Source organism: Camellia sinensis, chromosome 7 (assembly GCF_055761805.1).
Source record: "Camellia sinensis isolate YWXY chromosome 7, ASM5576180v1, whole genome shotgun sequence".
Classification (NCBI taxonomy): Eukaryota; Viridiplantae; Streptophyta; class Magnoliopsida; order Ericales; family Theaceae; genus Camellia; species Camellia sinensis.
In genome coordinates, this window is record NC_138967.1 from 90,452,299 (window position 1) to 90,470,953 (window position 18,655).

The 18,655-nt window shown below is 40.4% G+C and overlaps 1 protein-coding gene across 48 annotated transcripts in view; it reads right to left on the reverse strand.

Annotated features, from left to right (window-relative positions):
• LOC145789150 (uncharacterized) overlaps window positions 1-18,655 on the reverse strand; it is a 55,323-nt gene that overhangs the window by 27,473 nt on the left and 9,195 nt on the right. For 36 of the 48 annotated variants that reach the window (XM_082878588.1, XM_082878599.1, XM_082878628.1 and 33 more), the window contains 10 exons: window positions 18,076-18,123; window positions 17,800-17,928; window positions 16,862-16,896; window positions 13,967-14,071; window positions 13,748-13,824; window positions 12,705-12,796; window positions 12,463-12,555; window positions 12,269-12,307; window positions 12,111-12,149; window positions 11,373-11,462 (listed from right to left, as the gene is read on the reverse strand). The gene's annotated coding sequence lies outside the window, so the exon portion shown is untranslated. Of the gene's footprint in view, window positions 1-11,372; window positions 11,463-12,110; window positions 12,150-12,268; window positions 12,308-12,462; window positions 12,556-12,704; window positions 12,797-13,747; window positions 13,825-13,966; window positions 14,072-16,861; window positions 17,678-17,799; window positions 17,929-18,075; window positions 18,154-18,655 lie in introns of all 48 variants that reach the window. The other 12 variants (XM_082878586.1, XM_082878601.1, XM_082878590.1 and 9 more) reach the window with 10 other exon arrangements.

Genomic DNA, 18,655 nt, shown 5'->3' on the forward strand with positions numbered 1-18,655 from the left:
AAAATTTTTAACTTGCGGAGTCCCTTCTTTTCGGCAGCGATTAGACCCAATATCAACGCCTCATATTCAGCCTCGTTGTTTGAACATTCAAAATCAAGCTTATATGATAGATGAAACTTCTCTCCTTCACTGGTTAGTGTTATGCCAGCTCCGCCTTTCCCAGCTCCCGAAGCTCCATCAAATTTTAAGTCCCAATAAGCCTCAACTGCAGCTGCTGAGACATGGACCGCACCTGGTAGAGATACCTCTGCAGGTTCATGTTCACCAAATGGGACAGTCCCTAGTAGGGTGTCTGGTGGTTCTGTGATAAGACACAATAATCCGGGCTTTCTTTGTCCTTCTTGGTTGGAGGGACATTAAGTGGAGGCAAGGTAAGTTCACCATCAGCTACCCATTCTTTAACCAGAGCTTTAACATTCTCAACGCTGCAAGGACATGGATTTCTATCCTCATAACTCTTTCTCTTCCGAGAGGATGTCGCCTCCCCTTGCGAGCGGCTCCCTCCTGCAGAGGTTACCGCAGCAACTCTGCTACTGCGAGGGTAGCGGTGGTTGTCACGAGATCTGTGCAAGGGACCAGTGGTACTGATGTTCCTAGTTGCCTCAATCAAGGCTGAAATGGTAGGCAGATTATGATTCACCAAGAAAATTTTGTAGTCGCGTATGGCACCCACCATACATAGGCTGACTAAATGGGCCTTAGCCACTGGTTCGTGACAGTCAATAGCCTTATCTTGGAACCGCTTAACATAGTCCAGTATATCTTCGCTCTCCTTTTAGACATCTCGCCCAAGGGTGAGGATTGTAACTTTATCTTGGACTTGGAAGAACTTTGTCCTCCTTGATGTAACACAATTTCGGAGCCGTACACTAGGGAAAATGGGGTTGCCTGAGTTGGCTTTCTCTTTGATGTTCTCTACGCCCAGAGTGCTACGGAGAGTCGTTCAGACCAAGTGCCCCTGCTTCATCCATCATTTTACTCAATATTCGGATGATGGTTTTGTTGGTCGCCTCAGCTTGTCCATTTCCTTGGGGGTACTATGGACTAGACTTGTGCTGCTTGATCTGGTAGGCGTTTAGAAGTCTTCCCACTTGACAATTTACAAAAGGAGTTCCATTGTCGGACAGCATTACTTTTGGTATGCCAAACCTACAGATTATGCTTTCTCTGATGAAGTTGGCTACTCCTGCCCCGTCTACCTTCCTTATCGGTATAGCCTCCACCCACTTGGTACTAACTTCAGTCGCTGCAATCTGTGGCCTTTCGATTGCTGCGCTGTCAAATGCCCAAGTATGGAACAGGTAAGGGGTCTTGATGTTGTGCAGCTCAACCCCCGGTGCATGTATCAAGTTCCTAAACTTCTGGCAGGATTAGCATCTCCTTACAAAGTTTTTAGCATCTTCTTCCATTGTCGGCCAGTAGTAGCCGAGGTGAATGAGATGTCCATATAATCGCTGTCCTCCTTGATGTTCTGTCTTGTGGGCTTCCCTCGGCACCTCATTTGCCTTATCCTTTGGTCAAGGAAGAAGCGGAGGGCCCACCTCTTAACTCTGATTGCATCGGCTTTGTTCTCAGGCAGTGTGTCATTTCCAAGGTAGTTGACATATGGCTGCCTCCATTCTTAACTGCTTAAGAAATGGGCTTCCTTTTCCTTCGGATGGGATTGGCATTTTGCATATTGCCTCTGCAACTCAGTACTTTCCTTTTCCATCTCTGGCCAGTAATACCCTTGCCTCTGTATCCGTCGATATAGACTGATATCTCGATCTCCACGAGACTTAGCATGGATCTACTTAAGTCTGTAAGTTGCTTCTTGTCTATCGACGCACCTTGCCAGCAAGTTGTTGGCACCGCGAAAATACAACTCTCCTCTGAGGAGCAGAAATTATGCAAGTTCTGCTGGTCTGCTTGTTCCCTGGCCTGTTTTCAACTGTTCTGTTGGATTATATCTATTTTCCATCCCTCAGCATCTTGCTCTGTATGTTCTTCAGCTAACACTGCTGGTGTTGTTCTTTTCTCGATGACGATGGCTATACTATCATCTGGTATATCCACCTTTGCCGTGTAGCCAAGGCATCGGGGAAACGGTTGTGTGTTCGAGGGGTATTCTGGATTTCGACATCATCAAATTGAGTGAGCTACCCTTGAACCATGGTGCGATACGGGCCCAACAGAGGCTCCTTTAAGGCGAAATCACCCATTGTTTGCCTGACAACTAACTCGGAGTCGCCCAAAATTTTCAACTTGCGGGAGTCCCTTCTTTTGGGCAGCGATTAGACTCTGTATCAACGCCTCATATTCAGCCTCGTTGTTTGAACATTCAAAATCAAGCTTATATGATAGATAAAACTTCTCTCCTTCTTCACTGGTTAGTGTTATGCCAGCTCCGCCTTTCCCAGCTCCCGAAGCTCCATCAAATTTTAAGTTCCAATAAGCCTCAATTGCAACTGCGGAGACATGGATCTCACCTCTAGTAGAGATACCTCTGTAGGTTCCAGATGGGAATTGGGCCGGTAAGTCTGCAAGTGCTTGGCTCTTAATAGCCTTGGGATTAACACAAGTGATGTCATATTCTGCTAGAGCCAAAAGCCATCTTGTCATTCTTCCAGTCAGAGCGGGTTTGCTTAGCAAGTAGCGGACTGGATCACTCCGAGGTCACAACATGGATCGGGTGTGCCAAAAAATAGTGGCACAACTTCCGCGTTGTGAAAATTAAGACTAAACAATGTCTCTCAACTGGGGTATATCGCCACTCGACACCATTGACTTTGCGACTAATGTAATAGACTGGCTTCTCAATGCCATCTATGTCTTGGACAAGTAGAGCCCCAATAGACCGAAGTGTAGACGTCAGGTACAGTAGCAGAGGCTTGTTGGGTTGTAGGGCAATCATTGTAAGTGCTTTCTTCACCATATCAAATGCCTGTTGGTGTTCATGCCACCATTCAAACTTGCGATTCCCTTTCAGCAGTGTCCTAAAGGAAAAGGTTATCTTAGCATGGGCTGGAATGAACCTCTTGAGGTATGACACTTTGCCTAGGAATTTCTTCAAAGCCTTTTCTGAGTGTGGTGGTGGCATCTGCATGATTGATTTAATTTTATCCCCATCTACTTCAATCCCCCGCCGGAGTACAAAAAAGACAAGGAACTTGCCGGCGGTAACTCCGAAGGCACACTTGAGAGAGTTCATCTTTAGGCAGAATTTGCGGCACCGCTGAAAAACTTTTTCCAAGTAGCAGAGGTGTCGGTTTGCCTCGGTAGACTTGACCACCAGATCATCCACATATACTTTCACTTCATGATGCAAGCATGTCATGGAACACAGCAGTCATAGCCCGTTGGTAGGCTACCCCCGCGTTTTTCAAACCGAAAGGCATCACCATATAGAAAAAATTTCCCAAGGGCGTTCTAAATGCCATTTTTTCTGCATCTTCTGAGGCCATTTTGATCTGGTTATAACCACTGAACCCATCCATAAAGGAAAACATCTTATGGCCTACAGTAGAATCGACAAGTGTGTCAACATGGGGCAATGAAAACTCATCTTTCGGGCAGGCCTCATTTATTCAGGTCGGGAAAGTCTACGCAGTCCCTGATCTGGCCGTTTTTCTTCTCCACAGGCACAATATTTGCTAGCCAAGTTAGGTACTGTATAGGCTCAATGAACTTGGCCCTCGGCAATTTTTCTACCTCTTCCTTAATCTTTTCCTCAAGGTCAGGGTGATAGTTTCGAGCATGCTGCTTAATTGGCCTAGAGTTGGGAAAAGTATCCAGGTGATGGGTGACAAGAGACGGGTTAAGACCAGGCATCTCATCGTATGTCCAAGCAAAGACGTTACTGTACCGCTTCAGTAGTGTTATCAATTTTGTCTCAGCTGTTGGAACCATTGTGTCCCTGATGAACACGGGGCTTGCTCTGCCTTGGCAAGTCACTGAGGTTGACCTCAGCAAGCACCTACTGCTGCGGTTTGGGTCTATCTTGCACGCATTCAGGGGCGGGCTCAGGTGTCTCCACCAACTCTTCTTGGGACTCGTCATCGTCACATTTATTTGCCTCGGGGCCTTCCTCCCAAGGTATGAAGCCAGCCCTCCAAGACCCGTCTTAGGTAGTAAACTGTCTTACCGCCCTCCCGCACCTTAACAATCTTGGGCGGTGGACTTGTGGACTTGCTGCTTCTCTTCTGCCCACTACTTTCTGGAGCCCCTGCATCCCGAATGCCTTCCCATTTTGGCAATTTTACTTCTGCAACTTTACCGATCCTTGGAGTTTCACCCGTTGACAACTCAGTAAAGAAAACTGCATCCAAATAGTGTGCCTCCTCAACCCCAAATGGCTGTTCAAACGCATTTATATGGTTACTGTGCGCTTTCCCAACTTTGCCTTCACGCATTGGTGATAACTCGACGGGATAGCTCCATATCGGTGCATCCAAGCTCTGCCAAGTATCATGTGGCAATTTTGTGTCCGCTTCAATCACATGAAACTTGGTTGCGGAACAGATCTCACCAACTGCTAAGTCCATGACCACATGGCCCTTGGTATCTTTTTTCTCGCCGCCAAAACCCATCACAGTGATAGGTTGGCGAACCATCCTGGACTCTGGGATCACAACCTTTGCAAAGGTGTCAGTAGTGATGATGTTTATGGACGCCCCCGCCATTAAGGAAGGTACGCTTGAACTCTACATCATCGATGCATATTGTGACAAAAAAAGGACGATTATGGGGAAATAGGTATGCTCTGTCTGCCTCTAAAAAGGTAATGGCCCCATAAGCTTCATGGATGCACCGAGGCACATACTCCTTAGCCTCAGCAACTTCATCATGGTGCACTTCAAAGATATTAATGAGGGCTTTTGTTGCTTCCAACCTGGCGGCTTGGCTCAGCCCCAAATGGTCAAAGAAGGCGCGAAACTTAACAGAGTTTTGCAAGGCCTAGGCATTAGCATCCTTTGCGAATTTTGCCTCTGCAGGTACTGTCTCAGGGAGCTGGCCGGTTGTAATTTCTTCTAACTCATCATAGTAAGACGCCATATACACTTGATCATGCACAGGCCCGAGATAGCCAATCATATATGTCATTAAATCTCTTGACACAAAATAACAAAGAGTTTCATAGGTACATCTCTTACTTGCCAAAATCCCCAAATTTCTGGGGTTTTCATCAAAAACTCAATATTTTCCCCTTTCTTGGTTAAAACCCCAATCAAAACATCTTTCTTTCATTAACAAGATAGAACCCTCCAAGATTGACCAACATTTGAGAGTTTAAAGAAAAAAAATCCACTTATTACAAGAAAGTAAATAATTTCAAAGCCATCTTCATTATTTTGCAAAATCCCCAATTTCTAGGGTCTTTTTATTTGAGAACAAACTTGCCTCATTTTCGAAGAGAAACTCCATCAAACTATTCATCATGAGTTTAATAAAGGAAAACCCCCAAAAATATAGTAAAAGATTGAGACACAAACTCTTTTTCATAGCCCTCTCTACATTTTGAAGAAAAATCAAAATCAACACAAAACCTCAAGAACACTTTCAAAATCAAAATCACTATGGCAAAACCTGTATATATGACTCAAGAAATCCCTACCTCAAGATCTTGATGAAGAAGATGATGGAACCCTAGCTTTAAGGATGAGAGAGCCTTGATTTCAACCACACCAAGTGAGCTCTAACCTTAGATCTTCAAGATTTAGAGGAAGATGATGAAGATCATGACCCAAAAATTTGCAAAATCAAAGTGTTTTGAGGCTTGAGGAAGTTTTCTAGAGAGAAGGGGGAGAGAAATAGGGTTTAGAGTAAGAGAGAAGTGTGTATAATGAATGATATTTTCGGACCAAAAAGTTACAAAAAACAGAGTTTCAGAATGCCCAGTTGGCCGCTCGTGCGGCCCACCTTGACCGCTTGTGCGGCCAATTTCAGAATTCAATTTTCTGGGTGTCAACCTCCACCGCTCGAGCGGCCTAGCCCACCGCTCGAGCGGGTGTGGCCCATCCCTGCACGTGCAGCCTAGGGCCCTGCACGCGCGGCCCAAGCCCAGCCACTTAAAATTTCTGCTTCACTCCTGGCACTCCGGACTTACCCACACACCATTCGGAACAAGCGACGTTCAACACCGAACAGAAAAACACTAGAACTCCAATCTAGGAAACCATCCCGGGCATTTCAAATCCAATGAAAGGAAAAGGAGAACGAAGCGAAGAAAGAAAGAAAAAGGAGAGGAACCCGGCCGTCACAACCTCCCCACCATGAATAAGCTCACTAAATAAGAGTGTTCTAGCAACTACGATTATTTCAACAACATTATCAAATCACAACATTTATGTTCAACTAAATTTAGCACCTTTCTCATCAAATCACGATTGCTCAAGCTAGAATGAAATAAAACATCTATAACAAAATATCATTTCTTCACAATGCCATGCTTAAGTTAACAATGCATGCAACACACGTGATCAACAATTTAACATTCTTCTCTTCAATACTAGAGGACATTACAATTTAAAATAACAACTAAGCATTTTCAAATAAATCGGGATACTTGGAGCGGACTTCCGCCTCCCTCACCCAAGTCGCTTCCTCAATCCCATGGTGTCTCCACAACATCTTCACTAATGGCATGGTCTTGCCCCGTAACACTTACTCTCAGTATCTAAAGTTTGGACCAGTCGCTCCTCGTAGGAGGCATCCTCATCTACCCCCAAATCAACCCAATCTAACACGTGAGGAGGGTCGGGTTTGTATTTCCTAAACATTGACACATGAAACACATTATGAACCCTCAAGAGTTGTGGCGGTAAAGCTAACCGGTATGCCACTTCCCCGATTCTTTCTAACATCTCGAAAGGCCCAAAGGTCCTCAAAGACAGCTTCCCACTTCTTGTCAAACCTCATCAAACCCCAGCTAGGTGAGATCTTCAGAAACACATGATAACCTACTTCAAAGGGAAAAGGTCGCCTCCTCTTATCGGCATAACTTTTCTGTCGGCTTTGGGCCGTAACTAACCTCTTTCGGATGAGAGCAACTTTCTCGGTTGTCTCCCTAACAAACTTCAGACCCAACAATGGTGCATCCCTTACCTCAGCCCAACAAACTTGTGACCTACAAGGTCGGCCATACAAGGTCTCAAACGTTGCCAAGGAAGACCTCCTAACCAACCAAGGAAACACAACACCAATTTCCAGCCCCAACCAAATTGGGAGTACCACCACAACTCTAAGAACGCCAAAGATACCGAATTAGTCAAGAACACAAGGAAAGGGTCACAGACTTCCCCTCGATTCACACCACTCACTGGGTCTATGAGACAAGAACAACAAACAACCATGGCAACCACACGCACGCCCCGGGTATCCACCATATTCTTTCCCTTCTCCTTGTGGTTAGGATAAGGGTCCTTCCGCACATGACAGTTACCCGGCATCTATAAACTTCAGCTCATTTGCGTCAACTTTTTTCTTGAAGATACTTTTCAAAGTCCAACAATCCCTAATAGGGTGTCTGGTGGTTCTGTGATAGACACAATAATCCGAGCTTTCTTTGTCCTTCTTAGTTGGAGGGACATTAACTGGAGGCAAGGTAAGTTCACCATCAGCTACCCATTCTTTAACCAGAGCCTTAACATTCTCAACGCTGCAAGGACATGGATTTCTGTCCTCATAACTCTTTCTCTTCCGAGAGGACGTCGCCTCCCCTTGCGAGCGGCTCCCTCCTGTAGAGGTTACCGCAGCAACTCTGCTACTGCGAGGGTAGCGGTGGCTGTCACGAGATCTGTGCAAAGGACCAGTGGTACTGAGGTTCCTAGCTGCCTCAATCAAGACTGAAATGGTAGGCAGATTATGATTCACCAAGAAAATTTTGTAGTCGCGTATGGCACCCCTCCACACATCTGCCGACTAAACGGGCCTCATCCATTAGTTCATGACAATCAATAGTCTTGTCTTGGAACCGCTTAACATAGTCCAGTATATCTTCACCCACCCCCCTTTTGGACATTTCGCCCAAGGGTGAGAGTTGTAGCTTTCTCTTGGACTTGGAAGAACTTCGTGTGGAACTTGTTCACCATCTCCTCCCAACTCTTGATCGAGTTGGGAGCCAAGTTCACATACCAGCTGCAAGCCCTTTCAGTAAGTGGACTTGGAGAACTCCCGAAGGCGCAGAGAGTGGTCACGGCCATGGACACCAAGAGTTTCAATGAACCTCACCGCCTGTTCTCTGGCATTGCCTTGTTTCCCATCAAACTTAATAAACTTGGGCACTGTATACCCAGTTGGGCATGGCATGGTCAATATCTCCTGAGAGTATTGTGCCTTCACATCTGAGTCGGGGAGAGATGGGAGTGGCTTCTTGCTACGCTCTTGCTCGAGCATAGCTTGTACATCAGCTAGAGTAAAAAAGGGAGTGGGCTGGAACGGTCCAGTCTGCTCATGGGTAGTCACCAGCGGCCGCACCGTTCGCTTGAAGTACCGCCGGAGGCACCTGGATTGGAACCCAAACCTTAGGGAACAAGTTAGGCACTGGGTTTGGGACTGCTACGGGCGGAGATGTTTGCGCTGGAGCTAGTCGAGAAGCCATGGCCATAACAGCCTCAGTGAGAGTTTGCAAAGCTGCCAGGATCTCCCTCTGTGTATCCTGGAGTGACTGAACTGCCTCAATCACAACACTGTGGTCACGGTCCTCCGCATGTGCTACTCCGCCATTTGAAGAGCCTTGCTGAACTTCATCCTCTGCCATTTTTTTCCAGTGAGGTATGTAAACCACTATGGGTATGAACCATCAACAAAGCAGCCTCCCCAGCGGAGTCGCCAGAAATGTAAAGGGGTTCGAGGTTAGAGAAGGTAATTAGAGAGGCAAAACTATGCTAATGGTCCAAAAATGGTGGAAGTGGCTTGAGAATGAGCAGCAGCAACTGTCTGGAAGTTAGAGAGTGTGCAGCTGGGCGAGGGTGAAGCAAGTAGCTCAAGAAGAAATGTATAGCAGTGCCAAAATGGGCAACATCTACCCCAAATCCCCAAAATTCCTCTTGTTGAACCATGGGAAATGGGTCCTATTTATATAGGCTTTTCCTTGGCACCAAGAGGACATCAAGTGGCCAAATAGAGAGAGGACATGTGTCCTAGAGGATCACATGGAATATTCTGCCTTGAGTCACTAGGCTGAAGGTGCCACGTGTCCTTTTGCATGTACTGTGTACTATCTGTTTGCCTCCGCAACTACCTTTTTGAGCCTCAGCAAGTGTAGTTGCGACGAGAGCGTTTGCCGCTGCACTTGCCTTCTCAGCTCGAACTTCAGCAAGTGCACTTGCAGCAATAAACTTTGCTACTACACTTGCCTTCTCAGTTCTACTTGGCCACTACATGCATTCTCATAACTCCATTAGTCTGCTATCGACAATGTTCGTGCTCACCGCAGCGAAGCCTTCACCCTTAGCCACCTAACCACAAACTCCCCAGCTTCCCCAGGCGAAGGCCACAGCCAAGCCTGCCATCAGCCTTGTTGTTCCTTAGTACCAAGCCCAAGGGGCTTCCTTAGTCCTGCCTGTGCGACTAAGGCAGGTCTATGACCTAGGTAATGGAAAGGGAGTCCCTTATTCGCGGGAACGTCGCGGTAAACTGGTACCCTGGGCCTGCTATCAACTCCAACCAATAAGTCTTGGGGCCTGCTATCAGCCCTGGGCTAGTAATGCCTTGAGGACTGCTATCAGCGCCAGGCATTACCCTCTCCTTGCAGAGGGAAAGCTTTTCCGAGAGACTGCTATCACCTTGGCGGGATGTTCCCTCCGCAACTTGGTTGCGGCGGCAGTAGTTGCTGCGGCAGTCATTTCCCGTGGCAAGTTCAAATGGCATAACCGACAATATTGGAGATGGCGGCGCCGACAAAGTGCCTTTGCAACTTGGGCGCCCCTGCAACCTAGTTGCTTCGGTTCTCATCTTCCCTCAGCAACTCCAGGTGGCGACGGAACCGAGAATACTTGGAATGGCAGCGCTAAGACAAAGTGCCTCCGTAACTTGGTCGTCGCAACTGTCACCTCTGCAACTCAATTGCTTCGGCTTTCTCTTTCCCTCATCAACTTTGGATGGCGGCGGAGCTGAAGATATTAGGAATGGCAGCGTTGAGGCAAAGTACCTCGGCAACTTCCCCGCCGCATGTATTCCCTCTGCAACTTGACTGTGGCATGTGTTCCCGCTGCAACTTGACTTCGTCATTTTCCCTCGTGGAGTCTATTTGGACCCTTGGCGGGTCGGACCTACTCCAGCCCACTGTTGGCCCACTTCCCTTGGACTTTAGCCCATGCTCCTTTTTCATTCTTGGTCGCCTCTTTGCGACGACCTCAGTACTTAGGCCCATACTTAATTTGGGGTTTAATTTCTGACCCTCTAAAAAAACAGAACGTAGTGGCTAGAAATAGTGTTGAAGCTGAATTTAGATCAATGGCTCATGGGATTTGTAAAGCTTTGTGGATCGAGAGATTAATGGAAGACTTAAAAATTCCAAGAACATCACCAATGGAAGTTTACTGTAACAAGAAGGCAGCAAATGCAATTGCTCGACAAGCACTTTATCAACGAAAAGATTGAGAAGGAATTGATCTACATGTCTTATATACCCACTACGGAGCAGATTGCAGATGTTCGTACAAAGGGACTACACAAGAAGCAGTTCGACCACCTAATCTACAAGTTGGCCATGGAAGACATATTCAAGCCAACTTAAGGGGGAGTGTTGGAAATGGGAAGAAAATAATTCTGCCAGGATATGGCAAAATTCTTTAAGATATCACAGCTGTAAATATCTAGATTTAGTCAATACTATAGAATAGGAAAGTTTATATTTAGAATTAGAATTAGTAACTAAATAGTAGCTAATCAGTCCTCAGAATCAGTAGCTAATCAATCCCTTATTTTATGCCATGTATCTCCTATTAATAGAGGTGTTGTGTGTACATTGTTTAAATATGAGAATAAGAAATATTATTCTTTCTAGCTTTCATTCAAAATAATAAAATCCAGTTTTCCAACTAGTACCAAGCATGTAGATTTTAAATTTCTGAACAAATTTAATTAAGGCATTTCAAAATGGCCTATTTGACTAATCAATAAATTAATGGAAGGAAAATAGCACGGTGCAGCTTTTAATAGAGTAAGTAGAACTTCAATTGGCGAACAATAATGCAAGACCCCAAATGTTCTAGCAAACACTCACATGGGTGTTGGTCCCACACCCATGTGCGTGGTAGATTTTTTGGTAAATTTTTGCGTATCCGTAGGCATTTTGCTCATTGGTGAAATATGGCAAGAGATGAAAACCACAAAAGAAAGACACGAAAAGGAGCATAATGTAACTAGGGAATCCTGGAAAACAAACTCACTTGGTAAGTCAACGAGAGATGGAAATAAGCTGAACAAATGATCCAAGAGACATCAATATTAGAAGCACACTTAGAAACGATTTTTCTGATCTGCATCAAAAAAGAAAACAGAAAAAAAATATATATATGAAAGTCAGTAATGCCCTTCACTGCAGATTAAGTCCACAGTATCTCTGAATGCATTCTTTTAGACCCTCCTTTTTGAAATTAAACATATGTGTTTGTCAAAATTTCCATTAAGCTCAATTAGTTTCAATACGAAATTACTATACCATATTTTGTTCCAACAAGGTTAGGAAGGCGCCTAATAACTTTAAACATACAAAATAAGGTGTGGCATCACATAAGCAACGAAATTTATTTCTGAAGTAGCATTGACAAGACAAAAATAAAATAAAACTACAATTATGAACACCAATAAATATGAAGGGTCTTGCTAAAAAGTGCCCTGGGACACGAAAAGTAGACTAAAAAATAAATTTGAAAACACAAGACACTTCTTATTAAATTCAATGCAGTTTTTATTGAAATTAATGCACTTCTTTTAACTGTTTGACCTATTTTCAAGACACTTCCTTATTTCAATCCCAATATTCAGCACTTTTAACATTTGTCATATACAAATATCAAGTTATAAGGACACAACAATTGCACGAATTATAACTAAGATCATTTCAATAAAATAAATGAAATATATCTTTTAAGAATGGAACCAAAAAGATGACACAAGGAACTTACTTCTCTACATTTCATAAGCTTTAGCATTAATGGGAAAAACTACAAATGCAAGACTGATGTTAGAGGAGGGTAACGAATTATAACTAAGATCATTTCAATAAAATAAATGAAATATATCTTTTAAGAATGGAACCAAAAAGATAACAAAAGGAACTTACTTCTCTACATTTCATAAGCTTTAGCATTAATGGGAAAAACTACAAATGCAAGACTGATGTTAGAGGAGGGTAAGTTACCAAAATATTTGATATACATGTTTCATATTTCTTCTTTTCTACTTCTAAATCTGAAAATCCAGTCAAATAAAGAAACTAAATCCTATGCAAAGAATCATGCCAATCTCAAATCATACCTGAGGGAGTAATGTCGGGAAATTAGTTAGAAGTTTTCTCTTGTTAAGATTTCAAAAGTCAGTGTAGCAGCAACAACACGGCCTAAAAATTCACTGCAATCAAACATTGGAAGAGTGATTTTCAAATATGATTTATCATATGATATGCATAAATAGAGAATAATTGTTAGATGAAATCATAATTTCATTTTTTCCCCACAAATAAACTATTGTGAAAGGACTACAAACTAAACCATCTTTACCAGCTCAAACATGAATGAATGAAGGTCCTCCTATTGCGATCAGCATCATGTAGAACCACCTCTCCAAAATAAAGAAAAAATAGACGAATTTCCTGAATAAAATTGTAGAATAAAAGAACAATGCTTACATTAGCACATATGTAAGCATAATGATGAGGGGAAGAACTAGGAGAGAGGTAAATATCAAGCACCAAAAATACTTCAACATTCCAAATAAATAGAAATTACAAGTTAATAACACCTGCAATCAATTTATGGTCATTTTTTTCCATGTTTTGTTTGGTTCTGCTTTGAATGAGAACCATCATGGCTCGAGCTTTGACAACTTCTTAAGCTAGACAAGGTCTCTTCTTTTTTTTTTTATAACAAAACAACTAACTCATTGCAGCAAGCAAACATATAAATTCTTCTCAAAGAAAGTATTTTCTCCCTCCAACCTAAACGATGCATTGTCCTCAATGTAAAAAACAAAATCACAAAGGTAACTAACAACTCCTAAAAGTAACATTGCTTTTATTATTATGTTTATGGGTCTCGATAAATAGGGCCTTTCAATTCAATGGACTCCTCTCCTCTTCAGGTGGGAAATTCTCCAAAACTGGTTTAAGACGTTGGCCAGTCACTTTAAAAACATTACCATTCCTGAGATTTTCAATCTCAACGGCCCCATGAGAAAAAACAGTTTTAACTATGAAAGGGCCGGTCCATCTAGATCTCAATTTACCAGGAAACAAATGTAGTCTAGTTTTATACAAAAGAACCTTTTGTGAAGGATTAACAATTCCTTCGAGTACAAACAATATTAACATTAAAAACATATCATATACAATGACACGGGGAGGACTAGTCAATCAACTAGATGCCCTTTTTTCTTCCAAAACAGCACATCTTTTCTGCTCCCTTATCAACAAAAATATGCAATCCTGCCTTTAGGCAATAGAAATATTATCCTTTATTCGATGAAAAGCTACAAACACAAGACCGTTGTGAGTAAAAAGGTATACATCTTATGTAGAGGGGTACAAAATTAAGATAAAAATTACCATCTTGTTGCGCTGAATTCGAGCAGCCCAAGCACCCTTGACAACATTGCGGTCAGATCTAGTGTTCTTGCTATTATCTAAGTCACCCAATATATATTACATAAAAGGAACAAATAAGGAACAAAAGATGAGTAGTAATTAAAAGGAAAAATAAATAAATATTTGAAGAGCAAAATCAAAATATAAAAAGACTGGAGGTACAATGAAATCTTGTCTAACCTTTGAGAGAGATTCTGTGGATGTTATGAGATGATTTCAAAGCAAACCGAGTCTTATGGGCCTGGTTGAGCAATTTATATTGTTGATGGCTCAAATGTAGTTTTTCTAAAAATTTAAATTAAATACATTAAATCACAATTAAATATAAATTGAGAATAACTACGTAATTTTAAGCATTCATCACACCTCCCAACCAGCTTTAATTTTAGAACCTAGCAACTAAGGCGACTAAAATAAAATCAAAAAGAAAAATAAAAGCAACTACTCTAAACTACTTCCGCAAGAAATCACGATTGAATTTAGCACATGCAACAAGCCTTTAATCCAATAGATTACCCCTCATGGACGAGTTAAAGTCTCGTGTTTCCAAAGATGTTACCCACAAACATCCAAAAATTTCTTTACTAAAACGACTTCTTTCATTCTCATGCCAAGGTTAAAGAACCAGTCATGAATTTCACAACCTTAACAAGATAATCGATCAAAGTTCAAAAGACTGGCAGCAAGTAAAGATATTGCATGACTTTCAAAATTTGGAGTGTGTGAAAAAAGTTCAACCAACACAAACACAACCTTAGCCTTAAAGTGAAATATAACCCAAATCTCTTTCTGAAACATGCTTCGACTCAAATCTCACCAGTTATTGCACTCAACAAATAAATCACTCGGAATATGGTGCAAAAATTGCTCTCAATATATGCGAGTAGAACAATGTAAATCAAAGGCAAAATATCCCGCATACTAATTTTTTTGAAAAACGCTAATATGAAAAAATAAATAAATAGTCTCATGAATGGAATATCAAATACTGAGAAATAAAATTTCTAGAAATGTTACCCACAAACGTAAAAAATTTTCTTTACTCGAAGGATTTCTTTCGTTCTCATGCTAAAGTTCAAGAACAAGTCATGAATTTCACAACCTTAACAAGATAACCAATCAAAGTTCAAGACACTAGCAGCAAGTAAAGATATCTCATGACATTCAGAATTTGGCGTGTGTGAAAAAATTTAGCCAACACATATACAACCTTAGCCTTAAAGTGAAATATAACCCAAATCTCTTTCTGAAACATGCTTCGACTCAAATCTCACCAGTTATTGCACTCAACAAATAAATCACTCAGAATATGGTGTAAAAATTACTCTCAATATATGCGAGTAGAATAATGTAAATCAAAGGCAAAATATCCCGCATACTAATTTTTTGGAAAAACGCTATAATGAAAGAATAAATAGTCTCATGAATGGAATATCAAATACTGAGAATTAAAATTACCACACCATCACCCCAATCCATCATGTCCACTTGTAAACTATACCACACTCAAGATCAAATAGGACTTTTATTTGGTTGTAATGCTTGGGTTGAGGAATTAAGAAAAAATAATAAAAATCCAAAGGTGAATAAAAAAAAGGACGTCTGAGAGACAATTGGCATAAAAATAAACACAATTAGAGCATTATTCCAAATGTCTTGCTCTTTCTATAACTTTTCTTTTTGTCTTTTTCAACTTCCTCCTTCTGCTTTCTGTTTTTTCTTTTTGTTTTTTTTTTTCCCTTCATTGAACACAATTTATTTCTTCTTCTTTTTTTCAGCTTTTCTCCTTTTTTTTTCTTTTTTTTTTTTCAAACAAATTTGCCATTGTCAAACTCAAATAATCCCAACATATCTACAAAAGTAAAAAGAAAGTATGGGTTGTGGGGTTAAACAAAGAAAGGCTAACATAAAAGGCTCAAATTGGTTTCTAATGGTTCGTGAAGTAATAATAAAAGAAAGAAAAATAAATAAAAGGCTCAAAGAAACAAAGATGGCCTAAAATCATCTCTCAAGAATTAGTATGGTCCTTCAACTTTCATGATCTCAAGGGAGTAAAAGTGTCATAACAAATTGATTTATTCTCAGCATTCAACCAAAATGAAGAAATAATGAGACTAAACAACAAATTAATGTCCTTCCAAAGAAAATTAAGAGCAGATGTATAGTAACCCTCCAATAAATGATTGGCACAAAACTCACAGGGTTAAAAGTCTCCACTATCATTCTTCAAGATTTTCAAGTCATATCCACTTATCAACTAAAAATCATATTCATGTGGCTAAAGTGCAGTGCAATTATTTCCAAATATGAACACATGAAATACTTTAACAAAGTAGCTAGCATATCAAACTTCAACACAATTTCTCAAGTTAAAGCAATAAAATACTACAAGTATGCCGAATCACTCAATGCATAGAACAATACATTACCATGCACACCTTTTTTTCTTTTTTTAAACAAAACAACTAACTCATTGTCGCAAGCAAACATATAAATTCTTCCCAAAATAAGTATTTTCTCTCCCCAACCTAAACGATGCATCATCCTTGAGGGAGTAAAAAGTGTGATAACAAATTGATTTGTTCTCAGCATTCAACCAAAAATGAAAAAAATAATGAGACTAAACAACAAATTAATGCGCTTCCAAAGAAAAATTAAGAGTAGATGTATAATGACCCTCCAATAAATGATTGGCACAAAACTCACAGGGTTAAAAGTCTCCACTATCATTCCTCAAGATTTTCAAGTCATATATCAACTAAAAATCATATTCATGTGGCTGAAGTGCAGTGCAATGATTTCCAAATATGAACACACGGAATACTTTAACAAAGTAGCTAGCATATCAAACTTCAAAACAATTCTCGAGTTAAAGCAATTAAATACCACAAGTATGCCCAATCACTCAATGTATAGAACAAAAGAATACCATGAGCACTAAATTTTTATTTTTTTTTAACAAAATAACTAACTCATAGCTGCAAGCAAATATATAAATTCTTCTCAAAATAAGTATTTTCTCCCCCCAAACTATCCTGAATGTAAAAAATAAAATCAAAAAGTTAAGGAGATTACCTTAAATGATTAACCATGTCTATATGTGCCATTGCCTGCAAGGGTTAGCGCCAAAAACATAAAGGAAAAAAAATACAAACGAAAAACTAACAACTCCTAAAAGTAACATTATTTTGAATAACATGCACAAACCGGATCATTGGAAATTTTGATCAATTATTTTGAACAACTTTTTGAATGGAGTGAAGGAAGTTGGAATCGTCGATCTCTAATTATCTAAAAACTACGAAAAGGGTGTTCTTGGTTTCTATAACGCGCCACAACAAATGAAACACAAAATTCCAACAAAATCTCCACAAAAGAAGAGATAAAATTGCATAAGATAATACATGTATTAGCAGTTCACTCTTTGCATGTTTTTTTCCACATGAAACTATTAACAAAGTTTTTTTTTCCCACTTTTCCTTCCATTTCTTTTTCCCTTCTCATACAAGATCCACCGGATGCTTATCATGAAATATAGCCCAAATTATTGGAAAGGAATTTCCAAACCTCACACATATGTTGGAACACTATAGCAATCGCAATCAAATACATCACAGGATCAATATAAATAAATTATATATTACATATATATATAACACCACGTATATCAGTATAACCAATTGCCCTATTTTTGTTTCATCATAGAGTAGTTGAAAAAGGCGTCATTTCAATACATTATGTAAACAAAAACCTATGAACTACTCAATTCTCAATTCAACAGCACACCCAATTTTCAAACAACACAATTCAAATAATTTTGGTTGAAACTCATATTAAATTGTATGAATCGAATCATGCATCATACAATTCTAATACCATACTAGTTGGAACCTGTAAAAGCAGTGTCAATAGAATTATTTTGATCAGTTACTCATGAAATACAATATCCATTTCCAAGGAATTCTAGCAATGTAAGTGAATTTATTCTTCAGTGAACTGAGATTAGAAATTACATGGTTGTCGACTCTACTAGCTGGTGCCAGAGGCAAGACGAGATCTGCTTCCAGATCAGGTTGATGATATACAGGCACCCCCATCACCTTCTATCTCCATGCCCATGTTAGCTTCCCAAGAATCACACTCTGCATCACAACATCAAAAAGGATAAATGAAAAAAATAAAAACTAAAAAAAACTAGGGCCCAATTTAGTCTCCATTTCCAAGCAATGGCAGCAACATAAGTAAGGAATTCTTGAGTGATAACTAAGATTACATGGTTGTTGACTCACTGCTCAGTTGAGGAATTCTTTAGTCTTCATCACTTGTGTTACTACTCGCTGCTCAGTTGCCATTGAATAAAAAAAGGTCTACATTAATCGCCCAAAAAACACATGGATTTATTATATATAGCCCAACAGACATTAATTATGTAGCAACTACCACTAATAAACTACTAAGTGAATTTTTAGACCATGTTGTTGTAGAAGCTACACTGAAATTTCGAAATATTAACAAGAGAAAACTTCTAACTAATTTCCCTACATTACTCCCTCAGGTATGATTTGAGATTGGCATGATTCTTTGCTTAGGATTTAGTTTCTTTATTTGACTGAATTTTGAGATTTAGAAGTAGAAAAGAAGAAATATGAAACATGGATATCAAATTTTTTGATAACTTATCCTCCTGTAACATCAGTCTTGCATTTGTAGTTTTCTCCATTATTGCTAAAGCTCCTGAAATGTAGAGAAGCAAGTTCCTCATGTCATCTTTTTGTTCTGTTCTTAATAGATATATGTAATTTATTTTATTGGAATGGTCTTAGTTATAATTCGTGTAATTGTGGTGTCCTTGAGATATTTGTATATGAC